At 40.1% G+C, this 12,972-nt stretch overlaps 1 pseudogene; it reads left to right on the forward strand.

The window, feature by feature from the left end:
- The first annotated feature begins 1,855 nt into the window (after positions 1–1,855).
- The window catches only part of LOC109453466 (small ribosomal subunit protein RACK1-like), a 28,935-nt pseudogene continuing 17,818 nt past the window's right edge, over positions 1,856–12,972 (forward strand).

Here is a 12,972-nt window from a genome sequence, read left to right on the forward strand (position 1 = left end):
AACCAGGTTATCACAATATTTATTATATTCCCCCTGCTGTATATTACATCTCCATGACTTGCTTCTTCATACCTGGAAATTAGAACCTCTTATTTCCCTTCACCTTTTTTCCCCTTTTAAAATTTTTTTCATTACAGTTGACATTCAATATTAATTTCTATTGATTTCAGAGGTATAGCACAGTGGTTAGACATTTATATAATTTAAGAAGTGATCCCCTGACTAATCTTGGCCCTATACACAGTTATTATAATATTATTGACTATATTCCCTATGCTTTATTTTACATCCCATGATCACTTTGTAACTATCAATTTGACTTCTTAATCCCTTCACTCTGATGGTTGGATCCCCACTGTTTTTCAGCCAGATTTTGTGGGGGCGCCTCTTCCCAGCACCAGTATTCCAGGCTTGGGAGCCCCATGTGGGGCTGTGGTCCTTTGCTTCTTAGGAGGCACCACCACAGCCAAGAAATCCCTCCTGTTTCTAAACCAACACACACAGTTGTGGGGCCACCCATTCCACTTCTCCACCCCTCTTGCCAGTCTCGACATGACTTCTACTTTATATCCTTAGTTATAAAATACTGACAATGTAAGGTCCCTTATCTGTACTTCCACAATCTGATTTCCATTAACCCTTCAGAAGGCCTGAGACTGTAACAGGATACCACCACATGGAAAAGGTAAACTCATCTCCTGCTGTCTGGTCCAAAGGTATTAAGTGAAGAACAGTAAAAGAGGGAAGAGAGACAGAAAATAATACCCAGAAATTCATGTTAAGGAGAACAGAGTTCAGCTTTCACGAATTTCTCTTGTTTTGCTTTATTATAGACAGGACCCAGAAGGTCTCTGATCTTAGAAGGAGCAGCTGAAAGCAGCTGGTTTGTTCCCCAGCAGGTCTGTGATGGGCTTTATTAGGCCACATGCAGGATGGAGGACATGGGAGAGGCTCAGTGGGTCCAGGGCACTGGAGGGAGCCAAGGGAGACGAGGAAAGGCTGCCAGTCCCTGAGCAGGCAAAGAGAGGCTGGACCAGACATTTATCCCGTTCTGACTGGGGGGCCAGGCTGACCCCCCCCCGTACAGTCCCGGTGCTGGCAGGCTGATCAGAGCACAGGTGGATGAGGAGCATCACATGGCCAGGGCGACCAGATGACTCCATGGAGCAAGTCTGCTCCCCTGCTGCATAAGGACAGTCCCCACATCCCCTAGAGATCAGTGAGGGGAAAGATACAGAAACTTGTGGAAGATTGAGTAAATATGTGAATGAAACAAAATGAAAACTAAAGGGACCACTGAAATGACTACCTGGGACTAAACTGTAAACTGAATTTGGCTACATGTATTTTTTCTTTTCTTGCCATACAGATAGTTTACATGAGTGGGATGTGAGTAATTCTGTAACGCTCCCATAGAGACATGCACTGTGAGATTGACTGTGGATGCACTGAACCAGATTTATTTCTATTGTTTAATGAAAGAAAACAGTTATTACATTAATGTGTATCTTTTGGCCTCTCAGTACAACCCTGGAATGACTGTGTTACTGATAGAAGGCAAGGAATGGAGGTAAAGTGTATTTAATTAATTCTGTGTATTTAAATTGCTTTTGTTGACATAGGATTTAAAGTAGGCATTTGGGGGCATTTTCCAAAGAGAAATTCTGTAGAGCAGAGGTTGTTAAATTTTCTCAGTCCACAGCACCGTTAGCATCTCAGTCACTTTTTTAAAAGTCCCCAAGGACCCCTTTTACACTGCAGGGCTGAGGCGGGAGCGGCGATGCTGCTGGCCTCTCCGAACTCTCCAGGACCATGCTCGTCGTTTTGGGGACCCTCCCCCGCAGCTGCTGTGACTGAACGGATGACCCTAGTGGCACCCTCAGCAGCCACAATGACTGGGTGATGCAGGTCACTACCACTTCCCAGTTCCCAGACACGATACTGTCTGTCTCTCAGACAAGACCAGCACCACGTGGAAGTGACCAAGGATGAGACCAACTGCAGCATCCCACCCGGTGTTCTTTCGGGTCACTCCCATTTTGTTGGTGATGTGGTGTTGTGAGTGCCTGAAAGGGCAGTTTCCATATTTTAGTCTCTTCCTGAAAGTCAAGGGGACATTAACCCCTCGGCAGGGCCCTACGTCCTTGCGTGGTACTCGTGGCGTGAGTGGGGAACAAAGTCCCGGCACACCGGATCAAACAGAGAGAGTAACACAGCTTTATCTGGGAGCCAATGTCCCTCCAGAGGCCAATGCTCTGGTAAGAACAGAAGGTTATACAGAATTGAACAGAATTTAATAACGAACCAAGTCCTAGAGTCAATTGGGATGGAGAAGGTCCCTGGTCCAGGAGAGACAACTGGGCCCACGATGGGTCTCAGGCAAGCTGATCTGGCAAGGAAGAGCTTCGGAGAGTCCTGGTATCGCAGCTTGCACCTCGCAGAGGACTCTGTCTGATCGCCTAGACCAACTTCCAGGAGGATCGTTCTGGAGTGACTTGCTCAGAGCCTCGCAGAGGGTCTTAGCCGGAGCACCTAGTCGGACCATTCATGGCATTGCTCTGGAGTTCTTTTATCCTCTTTTCCTTGGACTTGCTAACCTCTTAGGTAATAACCAGAAGTTGTTTGCCAGGAGTTGTTTACCTCTTAGGGGATAGCCAGAAGGTTTTTGTTGAATGTGTTTATCACTCAATTTTGTTATGCTCAGTTTCACACAAAAACATGTTTTTCACTTCACTCTTCTCAGCCTCACACATGTGTGGCCATATTCCTGTCCCTACTAGTAAATAACTTCTTTTGCAAACCTCAATCCAACGTATATATTTTATATGCTCTATATATGCAATCCCCTGGTTTCTGAAATGTTACAAAGAAAACACTGAGGAAATCACAATTATTGTGTTTTAGCAAAAATTTTACCTGTGCATCAGGTGCGTATTATATATTTCAGCAAATACCAACCAAAAATAACACCTCTCATAAAAAGCAAAATTTCTTTAAGTCCTCTCCGAATATTTTCAATTATAGAATTCAAGTTATTGCAAAAGAAATACAAAGTGTTATATGTGCTCCATGAGCCAGAACAAGTGTATAGGCGCAGGGATCTCTTAATGAGTCCCCAAAAGGAACAAGGTGTACTTAATTCAGTGGCTATGCCTTCCTTGGATACCCCTGCATTCATGGTATAAACCAATGCCTGTATTTTGGTTGTATGTTCCTCCAGTGCATGGAGGTGTTTAATGGTGTCATCATGAGTGGTCTTTAGCACGTCTGGATTTTGAGGAATAGCTTCCTTGACTGTGGTGGAATTAATCCAAGGAATTGGTTCACTAGTATCTGCCATCGTGGTGGAAGGAAGCAGTATGAGAAATGTGTATTAGTAGATGTCGTATAACTATGACCATTAAAAGTAATATTAATGACATTTAAAACATGTATTCAAGCTGTAAAGGTTAAGTTGTTATTTGACATGACTGTGTGATTAAAATACAGTAACTGAGATGTCTTTCACATACACAAAATCCATGCGCCATCACCCAAGCTCTTTACCAGTGTTGGGGTTTCCATTTGTACCTTAGGAACATCAGAAAAGGTAACTTCTACAGGATGCATAGTGAAGTAAATAGATGAAGTGAAAGGATGAACAAGATCTCTAGGAAGGTAACAACCTTGTAGATAAAAGGGTATTTCAAGTGCAACAAAGGTTTGTCCCTGAATTGTGACAGGTGTAGCATAAGTGTCATAGAAAAGTACTGAAGCTGTATCTATTAGTTCTATTAGATTGATCTGACATTCACCGTCGGCTATACAGACAGATGGCCTGGAATAATCCATTTCTGACAGAGAAGTGTTCCAAGAATTAGTAGATGCAATACCATAATTAAGGAGTTTTTGAGTGTCAGCATAAGCAAGCTGCAGGAAAGTGTACATTTTATTACAGTGTCCTCTTCACTGGTTTTCTAAGTATTGGACTCTAAGAAAGAAGAAATTTTGTTCTAACTTCTCATGTTGTTCTTGTTGTAGTTGTTGAGTTTTTAGAAATGCATGGATAAGTGTCATGTATATATAGTAAAGAATTCAGGGTTATGTTCTCTCTGACGCTTATGAAGCAATTGACAAATACATTGTATCATATGTACTAAAAGTCAAGCAAATCCTATATTCCTATTTTCAGTTTGATGTCAAACCAAAAGCTGTGTGCTTGAACAAACTGGTATCAGTAAGTCCCTTCTGCTCTTGCATTAAGGTCCCATTCCTTACAGGCGTGAAAAGCTCAAATCTACTATGTATCCAGGAAGAGTCTTCTTGTGGTTCCCATCTAGAGCCACAATGTTTCCAGAAGACAGAAGTATAATTGGTAAACATTTTACAGTCAGCCCCTGCAGCGGTGTTATCCCCAGAGCAATTTCTAGTCTCATAAATGGTATGGTGTCCGGGCAAAAATATGGTCATGTAGGTTAGGATCAAATAAACAAGAAAGCTGAGAACTATGCAAGTGAATCTGCAAGGTGACATCCTCTGTGACAGGGGTAAAGTTACTTAGGGTCTGATCTGTAATTCCTGTAATCCCCTTCTAATTTCCCTATGGTTTGGTTTTCTACCCAAAATGTAGATTCTCAGATTCCTAGCTATAATTTCATCTTCTGTCCAAAATTTTTGTTCTAACGGTCCAGTTCATGGTCTCGTTTTGGCATTCCTATGCAGGTTAAAAAATTGAATCCTCCTAGTTAAATACTTCTGTGTCTCTGTAAAGATGTCTAATAGTTGTCTAATGATAATAGTTTGTGGTGAGACTGGGTTAAGTGATTTTCTAAAGGTTAAAGCAATTCGTAGATTATATTTGTACCATGTTATCTGTTCTTCAGGTTTTCTATACATGTAATCCAAGTATCCAGGAATTCTACAGTGGAGAATGTGTTTCACTAAGCATGTCAAAGACCAAAAAGCTGGTTGTTTGATTTCTCAAATTCCATTGCCCTAATGTGTCTGTCAGGTAGCCTTACCGCTGTATAAGTGCATGTGCAGCACTCTCTATTGCGTAGCCGATGTCCTAAGTTATACAGGCAGGATATCCCCTCCTCAGGGCCCCATGACCTGATAATGGTTTGGGGCTTTGCCAAAAGGTGTATTTGAGGCACATGCCATCCCCTTCAGTAGGCATATTCACAAAGGAAAAGGTAATAAATAAAAGAGAGAAAATAACAGCTGGTAGTACAGCCAAATGAAGGTATGTTGGAGCACAGAGATAAATAAAATTAACATAAACAAGTTCAACAAGTGTAAGCAGTAATAAATTGTCTAGTAAAAAGTAGCAAGAATACTTAACAGTCTGAGGAGATTTGCTTGGCTTTGTGGAGCTGTAACTGTCCACATCCTCCTGGAATCTGGTAAGTATTCCCTCCTCCATCAGCGATTATATTCTGTGGGGAGAGTTTATTTTTATGATCCTTATTGGTGACTTTATAAGGAAATTTACAAGGTTTGTTGTCAACTGGCAAATCAATAATGTCTGGTGAGCAATTTAGATATGAGTGAGGTGGCTCACGACCTCTTCTGCTGTTATTGTGGGACCCGAGGACTTTTCCTCGTTTATGGTCCATCCTTTTGATCTTAAGTCCTGTATCAATTTTTGTTTTTCCTGTTCCAATTGTGTTCTTCATCATGCATCATAATGATATCATCAATGAAGGAGATAATAAGAGAAGAGTATTTAGAATTTTCAATTTGTGATGACAAAATGGAATGTGCAATGACTGAGCTATTCAAGTATCCCTGTGGTAACCTATTGAATTGATGTTGTGCACCGTCCTGTGTAAATGTGGTATATTCCCTGCTGTCCTCTGTAATCAGAATGGCAAAGAACATATCTGACATGTCAATCGTCTCATAAAATTTGCTATTTCTCTGAGTAATTTTATTAATTACCTCCTCGGGGCCAGGCAATGCCCCTGGAATTTTGGAACTATTTTTATTAATATTTCTGTAGTCAATAGTCAATCTGTATTGCCCATTTGGTTTTAAAACTGGCCACCTGGGCTATTAAATCTGTGAGACCGACTTTAGAGATTATGCCCTCAGACACCTTTTCCTGAATTTTAGCAGTAATTTCCCTATGTCCCCTCTTAAGGGGGGACTGTTTAGTAAAGCATTGTCCAATAGCTTTTGGTCATTTTACTGGATCAATTCGGACAGACGCTAAATTACAGTTGAAGCCTGCTATATTATTTTTTAAGGTTTTAAGTGGAACAAAGGAAGAAAATACAGTAGGTAAAATGTCCATCCCCAGGATGTTTTCTAAATTTTGTCCCATATAGGCACAGGTGTTAATTGGGTTCCTATCATAATTATGTATAATGATAGAAATTTTATAGGCTTTGGAGAGTGTACCCCCAAGCCCTTCAATATTGCAAGATGGGAATGTTCCCCAATACCTGCTATCTGTTTGATTCAACAGAGTAACAGAGTAATCAATTAAGAATTCTATCACCTGAGGGTGTGAAAAAAATTCTGTATATAACTTTATATAAGGTCTGTTATCACCGGGTCGACCATGGATGTTAGCCGTGTCCACCTGGGGTTTACCTGTTTTTTGAAAATAATTTTTGAGTATCTTATACCTGTGATTGTTGGTCATCTCTAGGATTCCAACTAGGATTCCTGCTGAGAGGCCGTCTTAGGGGTTGTATATTTCCCCTAGACTTATTTTGAAAATTAGGGTTCCTGTAGGAATTACCCTGAAAATTGGAACTCTGCTGTGGATTTTCTGAGAAGTTATTCACCTTCTGATTTCTTGGAGTTCAATTTCTTGGAGACCATCCTCTGAATATACTAATAATGGGTCTTGGTTTTTGGGAAAATCTGCCATTCCAGAGCCTATTAAATGTCTGCCTAGGGTTTTTCTGTTTCATGGTTTGTTGCTGTGGCATAAAGCCTCTGTTGGAATTCCTGATTTGTGCATTGAATGTAAATTTTGGAATGCCGTGGAGTTCCTCCGCAAGTCTGAAGACCTTAATTGTGTCTTCAATTATCCCTGCCTGTGCTATTGAATTCATATATGACATTTTTAAGTGTGGAGGGGCTCCTCTGAGTATGGCCTTCTTTATTGTATTTGAAGCAGTCACCTGCATGGGACTGTTAATATTTTTGTCATGTATCATCACCAGAATTGCCAATTTTCTAGTGACTTTGATGGCTTAGGCTATGTCCTTCCAGTGTAAACCATCCCTCAGGGAAGGTAGGGCCACGGTAGGGTATGTGGCTCGCCAGGCCTCTGCGATCCAATCCCACAGTGACAGTATCCCTGTTGTGGATGCCTGAGTTATGGCCAGTAGCTGTGCATTCAACTGAGGTTGCTCAGTGACAGCTGATATTTGCCTCATTTCTATTCCTGTAAGCTTGATAGTGTTTGCTCCTTTATCCCAAATGTGAAGGAGCCATTCCATGTCTGCCAAATCTTTTTGTGAGAAATCAGTTCTCGTGATCTGGAGTTCTGCTCTAGTGAATTCTCTTCCTTTCTTAGGTATTGTGGTTTTCCCTGTCCATGGTTATAATCTATAACCTGTTTTCTAGGTATTACTGGTCCAGCCTGGTAGACTTCCTCTGGGGCCCACGGGTTGTTATAATCTCCTGGATCCTCCGGGTGCGGATCCCTTGGGTTCCAATCATAATTTTTAAACCCAACCTTTAGGTTTTCTGCAAATCTGCTCAAAACTGTCCTGGTCAGTGTCTTTCCTTTATTCATGTCTTCATCGACCTGTGAGAGGCTTTTAAGCAAAATTGCAGGAATTGCCTGCGTGAGCACCCTTGAAATGAAAGGATTCACATTTTTAGGATTTTTGAGGTCCATCCGTACATCCTTGGGGTTTGTTTGGGAAGCCGTTTCCTGACTTTTATACATCTCATACCATAGGTCCTCCTCTTAAGCACAGTATTTGGATGTCTCCTAATACTAAGCTTCTTTTTTAGGGATTTAGCTAGGGTCCACATCCTATGGAAGAGAGAGAGAGAGAGAGAGAGAGAGAGAGAGAGAGAGAGAGAGAGAGCGAGCTAAATGAAACAGAAAATAAGCTATAGAAGTTTGGATGCAAGAGAATATAAGTAATTAGTTTTCCAAACCAAAAATTTCCGTTTCACAGTTCTAGCAGTTAACAAATTCTGTCTCAATTTTTCCTCACACAATTCAGCTCTTTCCTATATTATTTTGGCTATCCAACGTGCCATATGTTGTTACCCACTGTCATCGAGCACCAGATAGATTTTAAGATAAAATTTTCCTTCTCTTTTTTAAAAAGAGGTCACAGCTCAAAGTGGCCCATGCAGAGATCAAACCAGCAACCTTGATGTTCGTAGCCATGTGCTCTAACCAACTGAGCTAACCCGCCACCCAAGAAGTTTCTGTTCTTAAAAAGAAAGTGCCAACTAGGCCAATTTAATGCCAACTATGTTAATTTATGTTGCATGTGCCTATAAGGGCAGTCTCTTCCTGAAAGTCAAGGGGACATTAACCCCTCAGCAGGGCCCTCCATCGCTGCGTGGTATTCATGACGCGAGTGGGGAACAAAGTCCCGGCACACAGGTTCAGATAGAGTGAGTAACACAGCTTTATTTGGGAGCCAATGTCCCTCCAGAGGCCAATGCTCTGGTAAGCACAGAAGTTATACAGAATAGAATAGAATTTAATGAGCAACCAAGTCCTAGAGTCAATCGGGATGGAGAAGGTCCCTGGTCCAGGAGAGATGACTGGGCCCACGACGGGTCTGAGGTAAGCTGATCTGGCAAGGAAGAGCTTCAGAGAGTCCTGGTATCATGCCTTGCACCTCGCAGAGGACTCTGTCTGATCGCCTAGACCAACTTCCAGGAGGATCGTTCTGGAGTGACTTGCTCAGAGCCTCGCAGAGGGTCTTAGCCGGAGCACCTAGTCGGACCATTCATGGCATTGCTCTGGAGTTCTTTTATCCTCTTTTCCTTGGACTTGTTTACTTCTTAGGTGGTAACCAGAAGTTTTTTGTTGAATGTGTTTATCACTCAATTTTGTTATGCTCAGTTTCACACAAAAATATATTTTTCACTTCACTCTCAGTCTCACACATGTGCAGCCATAGTCCTGTCCCTACTAGTAAATAACTTGTTCTGCAAACCTCAATCCAACATATATATTTTATATGCTCTCTACACGTGGCATCTGCTCAAATGGCCTTTCTGCCCTCTCTGGCTCCTGGGATGGAACCCTTGGTCTCTGGGATGTCACAGTGGGCACCGCCACACTGATTTGTAGGTCACACCAAGGATGTGGGAGTGTGGCTTTCTCTGACAACCAGCAGATGGTCTCTGGCTCCCGACATAAAACCACCAAGCTATGGGATGCTCTGGGTGGATGCAAATACACCATCCAGGATGACAGCCAGTCGGCCTGGGTGACTTGCATCCACTTCTCACCCAAGAGAAGCAATGCCATCATCATGTCCTGTGCCTGGGACAAGGTGGCCAAGGTGGGGAACCTGGTGAACTGCAAGTTGAAGACCAATCACATCGGCCATACAGGGTCACTGAACATGTCACTGTCACTGTCTCTACAGATGGATCCCTCTGTGCTTCTGGAGGAAAGGATGGAAGGTCATGCTGTGGGACATCAACCAAGGCAAGCACCTTTACAGCCTGATGGTGGGGACATCATCTGCACCCTGTGCTTCAGTGCCAACCGCTGCTGACTCTGTGCTTCCAACGGCCCTGGCATCAAGATGTGGGACTTGGAGGGGAAGATCACTGTAGATGAATTGAGGCGAGAAGTTATCAGTCCCAGCAGCAAGGCAGAGCCACCCTACTGTACCCTCTGGCCTGGTCTGCTGATGGCCAGGCTTTGCTGGCTACGTGGACAACAGGGTGTGGGTGTGGCAGGTGACCACCAGCCTTGTTAGTAATACATGGCAGAGCTCTAGAAATAAAAAACTGCTTTTCTTACTTGCAAAAAAAAAAATAGGTCACCAGGACCAAAACAAACAAAATAAAACAGAACAATAATTAAACAGTTTCCTTTATTAAGTAGTTAGGTCCAACAACTTAATAGATTTTTATACCCTACCGAATTATTATTTTATAAAGCAATGCACAAAAATTGAAAGAAAAAGTTTAAAATTTTATTATTACATAACTATAATTACTAAGGAGATGTGTATGCCTGCTGAGTACTGCACTGTTTCTCAAACCATGCAGTCAGATTGGATATGGCCAGTCACCCTGTTTTTCTGTTCCATTTTGGTTTTTCAGTATGTGCTTTTTATCACAGCTACTGGTGAAAGTCCAACTTTGCAAAGATGATTTTAATTTTTTAAAAATTTAGTGCAATGCAATGTAGAAATTGTGAAGTACCTCAAGCTAGTATTTCACACAACATCTGACAGTTATTGGGCATCACTGTGTTTCCCTTCAAAAGTTAACACATACCATGCTGCCCATGAGGTGGCTGTGGGGCCCAAGGGCACCTGGGTGCACAGTGTGAGAACCACAGGTATAGAAGCTATGTTCTTTTATCCCAGTGATGTAAACTGGGTAATAGTAGGATTAATATTATTTATGACATGGTTAGAACAATGTTTGGTACTTAGTGAGTACCTAATAAATGTTACCTATTATAATTACTATTTCTAAGTGAGACATTAGAAATAGGATGGAAACAAGCCTATTTTGGTGATCAGGTACCCCTCCATGCTGCTTATTCGATGACCTAACAGCACTTTGTTCACATATCCAGTGTAGCAGTTATATATAATAAAAATTTCTTTACATCTGACTACTTGCAAGCAGCTCAAGGGCAAAGAACCTTTTATTTGTTTGACATCCAAAAATCTTGCACTTTGCTTAGCATTCAAATATGTTTAATAAACATGTATTAAATGAATGATTGATCAAATGCAGAACAATAATCCTCAGTGGTACTGAACACTGAGTCATACAGAACATGACATATTTAATTATCTTGATGTTGTAGTGGATTTTTTCTTGAAGAGTTTTTGACTTAGAATTGACAGCCTGACTTATTGAGACTAGCCAATTGAAAGAAAATCATCCCCAGAGAAATCATTTAAGATTCCAGATTTGTAGCTTTTTTTTTATCTAGGCTACTAAAGAAATGACTATGGTTCTCAGAATGATCTTTATACGGTCATGTCAAGTATTAGATTCTTACAAATCTGAGTATTAACAAATTAATAAGGTATATACCAAGCTTCAGAGAATGTGATATTTTGGATTAATTTATTTCTGAGGTAAAATATAGACTTACTATATGATATTCTTGAAAATACTTGTTCAACCCAGCCAGATCAAGGAATAAACTGGGGACTTCATTCCAGGCATGCTTCAAATTTGTAAGGTTTCCCCAGGTACTTTTAACTGAAATGCCATTGATGCTCAACTAAACTGAGTTTGACATATTTCCTGGATTATTATTAATAATAAAAAAGTTTGAGCAATTAAAGAATATAAAACTACATGTTGCTCTTTATTTAGTTGTAAAAAACCTGCAAGTAACTACTAAAACAAAGTTGTCTTTAATAAATTTTGGCAAGCAAATCTGGCACAACATTTCTAGGAAGATTTTAAGAGTATCTTTGAGTGTAAATGTTGATACAGCAAAACATCAAACTAAACCAATTTTAACTTTCAAGAGAAATGATTATCTGAACCCTTCCTCCTAAACCGATGGGCGGCAGCAACGTTACCCCCGAAACAGTGACTCGATGATGGGACACAAATGAAGGGCTGTGCAAATAGGACTTTGCATTCTTTCTCCCTAATTTTAGACTTGAATATGGTATGCATTCATAAAGTGTATGTTGAAGATTATGAAGAAGGAACAAAAATAATGGAAATTAAAAAATAAATCTTCCCCACCAGAATTAAAGGCCTCACAATAGATTGGAATTTAATGGTGTATCATCTCTTTTGTATCTCTAGTAACATCAACAAGGCTCATCATTTATAGAATTCTCACTCTTCAGAGAAATATAATGTTAATCACGAACCACAGTGTAGGAGTTGTTTTAAAGTTTCCCTTAACTCTCAACTAAAAATGCCCAAAGAAGGGTAAATAACATCATCATGTGTGGTTTGTAGGTACACAGAAATTGCAAATCTTATACTAGTAAATTAGTGTGATTCTCTCTTTAAATTACTAAGCATTGTCCATATCCTAGAAATTGAATAAAACAATAAACTCAAACAATACCTAATATAAAGTTTACCATGAAAATAGTATTCTATGGGGTATGTGTTTATTCTACATTATTCTATATTTAATATTACACTGTTGTGAAAATAGTAATTTTCTAAACATTAGTTTTTTTTAGTCAAATATCTTTAATACATTTTTGTTTGCCATTTGTTTTTGAAACAGTTATTAAAATACATGCTTTTGTTTTAAGAATTTTTATATGAATATATACAAGACACGAAAATTTAAGCAATAAATATATGGCTAATAATTGGTAATTTGGATAGACTGCATGCCATTATGCTCACTGGAAAAATGCACTATATTATTTATAAGTAATGATACCTTAATCTCATAAACCTAATTATTCATTCAGACTGTGGTGGATAATGTTGTCAGTAACCCCAAATGTTAATTTGCTTTTTTCCCTTGTATTAAAAAATTCCTAGAATTTCATAAAAACAAAATTCAAAATATAATTAACCATCTAGAAAGTCTCTATTGATGATTAGATATTTAGCAATTATTCATCAATACTGTATCACCAGGTTATAACGTGAGCAAACAATAAAAATACCCAGGATTAAAAAAGCAAAATCATTCCTTCCATTGTCCTTAGAGCTTTTTCATTACAGAGCTAACTGCCTGAAATGGGCTGGATCAATTCTGGACAAGCTGTGAAAAACACAGAGCCCCTTGACACCCACTCAATGTAGAAAATCCTTAAAACCTCACAATCACACACCTTTATAAGTCATCTTAGAAAG

This window comes from Rhinolophus sinicus, chromosome 8 (genome assembly GCF_057876585.1).
Source record: "Rhinolophus sinicus isolate RSI-liver-muscle chromosome 8, RSI-T2T, whole genome shotgun sequence".
NCBI lineage: Eukaryota > Metazoa > Chordata > Mammalia > Chiroptera > Rhinolophidae > Rhinolophus > Rhinolophus sinicus.